Source organism: Pinus tabuliformis, chromosome 2_2 (assembly GCF_031772625.1).
Source record: "Pinus tabuliformis cultivar Carrire ecotype Pingquan chromosome 2_2, CPIR1, whole genome shotgun sequence".
Lineage (NCBI taxonomy): Eukaryota > Viridiplantae > Streptophyta > Pinopsida > Pinales > Pinaceae > Pinus > Pinus tabuliformis.
In genome coordinates this window covers 489,487,210-489,494,707 of record NC_142300.1, presented here as the reverse complement: position 1 = coordinate 489,494,707, position 7,498 = coordinate 489,487,210, and the positions used below count along the sequence as shown (strand labels likewise).

The window sequence follows — 7,498 nt, the reverse complement described above, 5'->3', positions numbered from 1 at the left end:
AACCCATTTTATTACGAGAGATTCTTAATCTATAAATGATTTATATTGCAATACCATGGGTCAATATCATGACTTAATTTTATTTTATGTCTAGAAAACCATAGCCCATATTTTTTTAATTAATCAATAAAATAATAAAAATAACATAACTATTTTTGAAATAAATCTCAAATTTTAATATATAATTATTAAAAAAATCTAAAATATTCTCTAAAAATTGTATATGTACCATTCACTTACTAATAATTAAAATTTTAAAATGTCTATTAAAAAATAGACATAGCATTTTTAAAAATTATAAACAAATTTTACTTTATGTCCATAATATTATCAATAAATAAATAACTTATAAAAATAAATTTTATAATAATTTATTTTGTTATTAAATTCATAATTTTATTTTAATTATAAATCCTCTCTATTTACTCTTAGATTCATAATTTTATTTTAATTATAAATATCTCTATTAAAATAAGTATACACTTTGACTTAGAGATTTTAAGCTGTAAATCTTATATATATGCTTACATTGATAAGCATAGCGTATTTGGGAATCGGGATTTAAAATTTCCTTTTAAAAAATAAGAATATATAAGCAGTTTAGACATAATAATTTGAGAATATTTATTTATTTATTAAAAATTATATTTTTTTTTCTTTTTCCATAAAAAATATTTTTTCATTTTAAAAAATTTGATTATAAATATTTATTAACCATTTTATATTAAATGTAATACTGAATATTTTAAAATATATTAATGTGCTGCTAAGTATAAAAATAAAAATATAAAAAAACTATAATACCACACTTCAGATATTGCAACTTAAAAACTTATTAGTCCCTGCCTGGGACTATTAGCATTCGATCAGGCATTGACCGGGTATTAGTTCTTCGGTTGACCATAAATTTCGAGTGTTTAAACAATTTTAACCAAAATTTTTTGCTGACGATTTGGCTTCAAAAAGTTTTAACCAAACTTTCGATTTCACCCTCTTATTGCAAGCGTCTCTTGCCCCGATGTGATTTTATTGCGGGCAAGTTATTTTATCCTAAGTTTTTTCTTGCCCATTTCCACCAGGCTACTCCAAGTGGACTTGTCTCAGATCCCAAGATGGGACACTTGTAAACATCTCCACTCTTGATTTAATTTAAGGTTGAATCTGACGTTCTTCACTTGTCTCGAACGATTTAGCTAACCACCCACCCGTTTGCCCGAAAAATCTGTCATTTGCACTCCTCCCCGCCGGTGAGATGGCTCTGCAAACCACGGCATCTTTGGACCAGGCATAGCAGGTGACTCTTGATTTTTCACTGGTAGTGTTACTGCTCCTTGCTGTAAGAGGGTTCAGAGTGATTAAGGTATTTTTCGAAGATCGTTGAGGCTAACCTCTCGTCTTCTTCGTAGATAATCTAAATCTGGAAGTGCTCATGGAGAATCCCATTCTAGAATTCAGTTCTGCACCAACACAATGCCTGAAGCATGTTAACCCACTTTTAGGTTGCTTTGTTGTTGCCGATTTCATGGGTTCTGGGTGAATTGTTCTGAGCCTTTATCGGTTTTGTTGGCAGGTATCCAATTGCAACCTTCGACATGAACAGGTAACATCGTGTCTCTATTTTCTCTAATTTCGATACTTATTGGAAACTGGTTGTCCTTGGCCTAATCCCGCTTGGCTTCTGGTGCAGGTTAAGTTCCCTAGCTTCCTCGTCATTCTATTTTGGTTGCAGTCGTGGCTAATGTGGAGGGTTAATAGAACTAATTGGTTGATCCTAAGCTCCTCTTTGCTTCCAGGTTTCTCCTATTCGTTATGTTTCTGGGTTTTACTTATTCATCCTCAAAGTTTTTGTATATAGTCAAGGAAAAACTCAGAGTTGTTGATTTGTTTAGTCATATATAGATTTACGCATACAAGTCTTGTCTGTAGGAATTAGATAATTTGAACCATGGCCTGTATCTTAATCATGTTACTGCTCTCTGCTATAAGAGGGTTCTGAGTGCTTAAGGTATTTTTCGAAGACGGTTGAGGCTAACCTCTCGACTTCTTCGCAAGTAATCTAAATCTGGAAGCTTTCATGGAGAATCCTATTCTAGAATTCAGTTCTGCACCGACACAACACATGGAAAAGGTTAACCCACTTCTAGGTTGCTTTGTCGCTGTCGATTTCATGGGTTCTAGGTCAATTGTTCTGATCCTTTCTTGGTTTTGTTGGCAGGTCTCCAATTGCAACCTTGGGCATGAACAAGTAACCCTGAGTCTCTATATTTCTCTAATTTCGATACTTATCGGAAACTGATTGTCCTCGGTCTAATCCTTCTTGGCTTCTGGTGGAGGTTAAGTTACACAGCTTCCTCATCATTCTATTTTTTTTTTGCAGTCGTGGCTAATGTGGAGGGTTAATAGAACTAAATGAATGACCCCAAGCTCCTCTTTGCTTCTAGGTTTCTCCTATTCATTGCGTTTCTGGGTTTTAGTTATTTGCCCTCAAAGTTTTTGTATATAGTCAAGGAACAAATAAGAGCTATCGATTTGTCTATATATATATATATATATATTTACGCATACAATGCATGTCTGTAGGAATTATATAATTTGAACCATGATCTGTATTTTAATCCTGATTTGAAATCGTCCATTGAGGGGATTTCCCGATGTATTTTGTATATTCTCTTTCGTTTTAAGGATCCTTGCATACTGAGAAGGCCTTTGGACAATTTTACATAGTCGGTTTAATAACTCTGTAGTTCTAATTTATATTTGCATTTAGGTTTTTCATTCTCTGTTCAATTAGAGAAGATATTACTTCTCAGGTTGATTACGAGATAGTCTATAAATTTATTTCTGTTTTCAATTTATTTATGTTTTTAATGGGATTTAATGAATTTGAAACATGAGCTTTAGTCTTTCGGTAATGCGAGATATGATATTCATGACATTTTTTCAATTTATTGCATGCTCTGCATAGTTTGTTTATTCTCTGAAATATTACAAATTTATTTATAGTTTAATGGATTTCTGTCTCTGTTTTACATTAATGTCAATGAAAGGATTGTACCTTAATTAATAGTGGATAATGAATCCTTCAAGTTTACAGTTTTTATAGTTGATTTAATTCTGAACAATAAACCCTTGAATTTTCTTAGTTTTACTTCTGCCTTCCTCTACCAATTTAGTCTAAATATTTTCTCCTTAGGTTGAAGGTCGAATTCCTCTCATGAACTTCCTCTTAACCCATGAGGAATATCCACATACTGGGTGCATGATTGTCTAATTTTTACCTGGAAAGGGCTAACCTTGTCCCCTGTTAACTAATTAATGTCTTCCAATCAAAAACTTAATTTTCCAGCAGTAATCCTACTTTATCTTAACTAACAGTCAAATTAGTTATATAGCAAAACAAAAGTTTTCGTGCAAGAGTATATTAAATGAAATTTGTATAATCACATTTATTCTAAGAAAGACAGTGGCATGATTAGTTACTTATCTATTTCTGATATTTTAACAGCTAGGACTGCTCTGTCTAGGCGTGCTCTCCTCCCAACCTACGGGACTGATAATTACGTCCAAGTCTCCCCCCAAGGCCTCAGACTTCCACAGTTATTTCTAGTATTTATGACTCAAGTATTCAGATATCAAAACCACTCGAGTCCAATCTGAATAGCCAGGCCTTGTCTGTCAATGGAGTAAATCCACTGGCTCCAACCAGTTCAAGAGTTATCCAAATCAGGTAGCTTCCTTGCTAACCGACTTTCTAAGGTACATACCTATCATATTTTCCTAAATAGGCACATTAGGCACACTAGCTGTTTTCTAATTAACATCTCCTACACTAAATAGCTAGATTAACATGCCAGTTCATACTTTGAATAGAAAATGCCGTTCAATCGTTCGATCTTCTTACTCTTTTGAAGACATTGGCATCAAACAAGCTCGTTTGAGAAGTGTGTTCGGAGGTGCTGCAGCTACAAGAAAGAAAATGTAGGAATTAGTTGCATTTTCAAAGGTCAATGGGTCAATTATAATCTATGACTCTGCTTATGCAATTTACGTGTCTGATAACAATCCAAAATCAATGTATGAAATTCCTGGTGCAAAAGAGGTTGCAATTGAGACTGCATCATTTTCAAAATATGTTAGCTTTACAGATGTTTGGCTTGGATGGACAGTCATCCCTGATGAGCTTCGATTTTCTGATAGATTTCCTGTTATATAATATAAATAATTTCAACAGAATATGTGCACTTGTTTTAATGGGGCATCTAATATTACACAATCTGGTGGACTAGATTACCTTTCTACAAAAGGATTGAAGGCTATGCATGGAGGAGACAATTGTATCACATATTACAAGTTTTTAAGAAATTGATTTGGTCAGTGTGAATTTTTTTGCTTTAGGAATCAAATCTACCACTGTTCTGGCTTCTAAGAAGGCCTTGGTCTCAGAAGTTGCATCTAATTTTGGTTCCAAACAATTGGGAGCTATTAGTTCTAATTATAATAGTGTGGCAGAGACTAGCATGTCTTATAAAGGGATTGGTAAGTTCACATGCTTCAATATAATTTTGTCTGGCTTGAAACTGAGAGGGCAATCTATAGAAAAGATGGTGAAGATGAGTGGGTAAAGATGGAGAAATGTACAAAATATTCTACTTTGTTTCTTGATAAGACCAAATAACACTTAATGTAGAAGTTATTTAAGGAAAAACTTTATGACTGGCTTCTGTACCAAATACATGAAGAAGAAGGCCTACAAAACCTTTCTATATGAAATCCAAGCTAAAGGAGCTTATATCTCAATTCAAAAATTATGCTTGTCATTGATTTCTTTGTAGGGATGCAAAGGAGAAACAAAGACCCTGAACATTGTTATTGGTACTCTTCCGGACAATAAATTTTAGGCAGGGTTTCTGAGCAGAAAGAGAGAAATTTTAAGAATTTGCAACACGATTTTTCTGCAGAATGACATAAATTTGATGACTTGCAAGAATTTTTGTGAATTTGTGAATGATTTAAGAGATTTTGTGGGTTTTCTGAAGGGTATATGCCCAGATCATGTAATGGAAAAATTTCCAAAAACACTCAGCCCAGAAATTCCAGAGAAAGACCAGGTCACGATGTCAGCTTGATTTTCAATTCAGAAAATTATTTTGGTTCAAATTGTTTATTAGGATTCATTAATTTTGATGAGAATATATAATGTGTGAGAAATTTGCAAATTTGACCATATTCGGACAAGACACGCCTCTATAAATACACATTCAATTGGTTTCTCTGTAAGGGTGAGTTTTGTGCTTTACGTTTTTCAGATTTGTTTTGAGCTAAATGATTTTCAGGACATAGTTGAGAAGGGGGGTGATTTCCGGGACTGAAATTGAGCAAAATCTCTAGTCAAGGTCATCTCTATGATCTTACTTATCCACAAAAATTTATTGGAACGCCATTCATATTTGAAGACTGTCTTGTACCGAAGTTTTGGGTGTTCTTGATATCATTGTTCATGTTTTTACCACCACAATCAGTGTCTTGTTGAAGCCTATAAATGCTTCACCAGACTATCCAAGTGATGTGAATCAAAGCACGGAGAAACAAAGTTTTGGCCTTCAAAACTATAAGGATATGCTAATTAACCAACGTTGGCCTTCAATGATGTAAGGAAGTTGGAAGCACTCTCAACTATATTTTTCATACATATACATTTTTTCATTTACATGAACTAATCATCACCGTGCAAAGCATTCGAAAGCTGATATAATGAAGAAAAAATGATGCAGAGAATGCCGGGATAGGTTCTCCTGGTATGGGTTTTACAAATACAAAACAAAAAAGTGGTGGCCTTGGTGGGCTTTCTAAGAAGGAAATTTCATTAGAGCACATAGAAGAACCATTTCAGCCAAATAAAAAACTTTCAAGATTGGTGTTTGGGTGCAAGTTTGAGGAAGCATTTAAGAAAACAATTCAACTAAGTGATGTTTCTATAGTTTCATGAATGTGCTTTCAGGTGGACTATAATTCTTTTTCTTTTTTCTTAACAATTATGTTGTTGTTGAGCCAAGGAGTATTGTTCACACTTATTTAAGAACTACTACAACTACAGGGGAAGTAATCCTTGGCACTGCAGTTTCTGACCTGGAAGATAATGTGATTACAAGTGAAGATGAAAATAGTGACAATATAGAGAAACATGCCAACTTTGGCACTCAATCTGGATAATGGTAAATTTCAGTCAGAACATTTGACATCTTAAAGGAGATGGATATTGCAAGGAAAGTACCTAACAATATTATTTGACTCTAGTGAAAAATTAAGCAATGTTTTGACCATGACTAGTAAAAGGACAACTAGTTGAACTGATGGTAAAGTTTGCATTATTTGTTGGGAAGTTAATGGTCAACCAAACATCAAGAAACAACTAGTAGAGAATAAAATTACAATTTTTATATATATATATATATATATATATATATATATTAGAGTAATTTTATTTTATCTTTTATTTAAAATATAAATGGTTAGAGAGGCCCATGATCGAGGTGTGAGTTGGAAAATATCGATCATCTCAATAGGTGATTGGTGTTTTATGCATCCCAAGGTGCCCCTACGCCACCCTCTAGATGCATGAATCACATGGAGGGGTGGCAGATCACATGATCACAGTCAATGCAAGGTGGGAAGGTGGTAATAGAATGAAAACACGGCAAGCTCCCGACTTTTTTGGTCCACTTGACTGGTCATTGCAGAGCATAGACGATTGCATGCTAGAAAGCACATATCTAGAATGACCGGCGATAGTGTTAATGATGCGCCTGCGCTAAAGAATGCAGACATAGAAATTGTTGTTGCTGATGCAAATGATGCGAAAAAAGCATACATATAGCCCTTTCAATCTTGCTCAATCCATTTGCTGTTAGGTAATTTGCAATGTACCTGCAGATCCCGGCAGGGACTACTGCCACGGGCAGTGGCTCCTTGTTTAATTACGGATTGTTACATCTCCTTTAAACTGAACGAATTACAGATGGGATGTTTCTGACACGCTACATGATAAAAACACCTGCCCTTTAAACTGAACGAATTACAGATGGGATGTTACATGGTAAAAACACCTGTCCTTTAAACTGAACGAATTACAGATGGGATGTTTCTGACATGCTATATAGACCATAGAAAAGTAAATGCTCCCTCACATGCCAGGTATTTAACTTTTTCCCTCTGAGTGACAGCACCCGAATCGAGATAACAGCCTGGAAAAAGAGGGCTAGAACTAAATGCCTGACATGTCAGGCAACATTTACTTTTCTATGCATTTACTTTTCTATGGTCTATGAAATAAGAGTTTCCCATGATAAAAACACCTGCCCTTCTGGGGATTGCAGCGATGCCCAAATCAATCCACAATCACACATAGAACAGACCAGCAGAAATATTAGAAACAACACTCTTCCATATCGCTGCTGCGAGGTTTCATTCTCAACAGCGGGCAAGATTCTGGTGCGTAACT

General features: G+C 34.5%; 1 long non-coding RNA gene across 1 annotated transcript; it reads left to right on the top strand.

Annotated features, from left to right (window-relative positions):
* The first annotated feature begins 1,071 nt into the window (after positions 1-1,071).
* On the top strand, positions 1,072-1,929 carry LOC149193503 (uncharacterized). Its single transcript, XR_016254958.1, has 3 exons — positions 1,072-1,294; positions 1,571-1,600; positions 1,688-1,929. It is a non-coding gene; the product is annotated as an uncharacterized LOC149193503 (long non-coding RNA).
* The last annotated feature ends 5,569 nt before the right edge of the window (positions 1,930-7,498 follow it).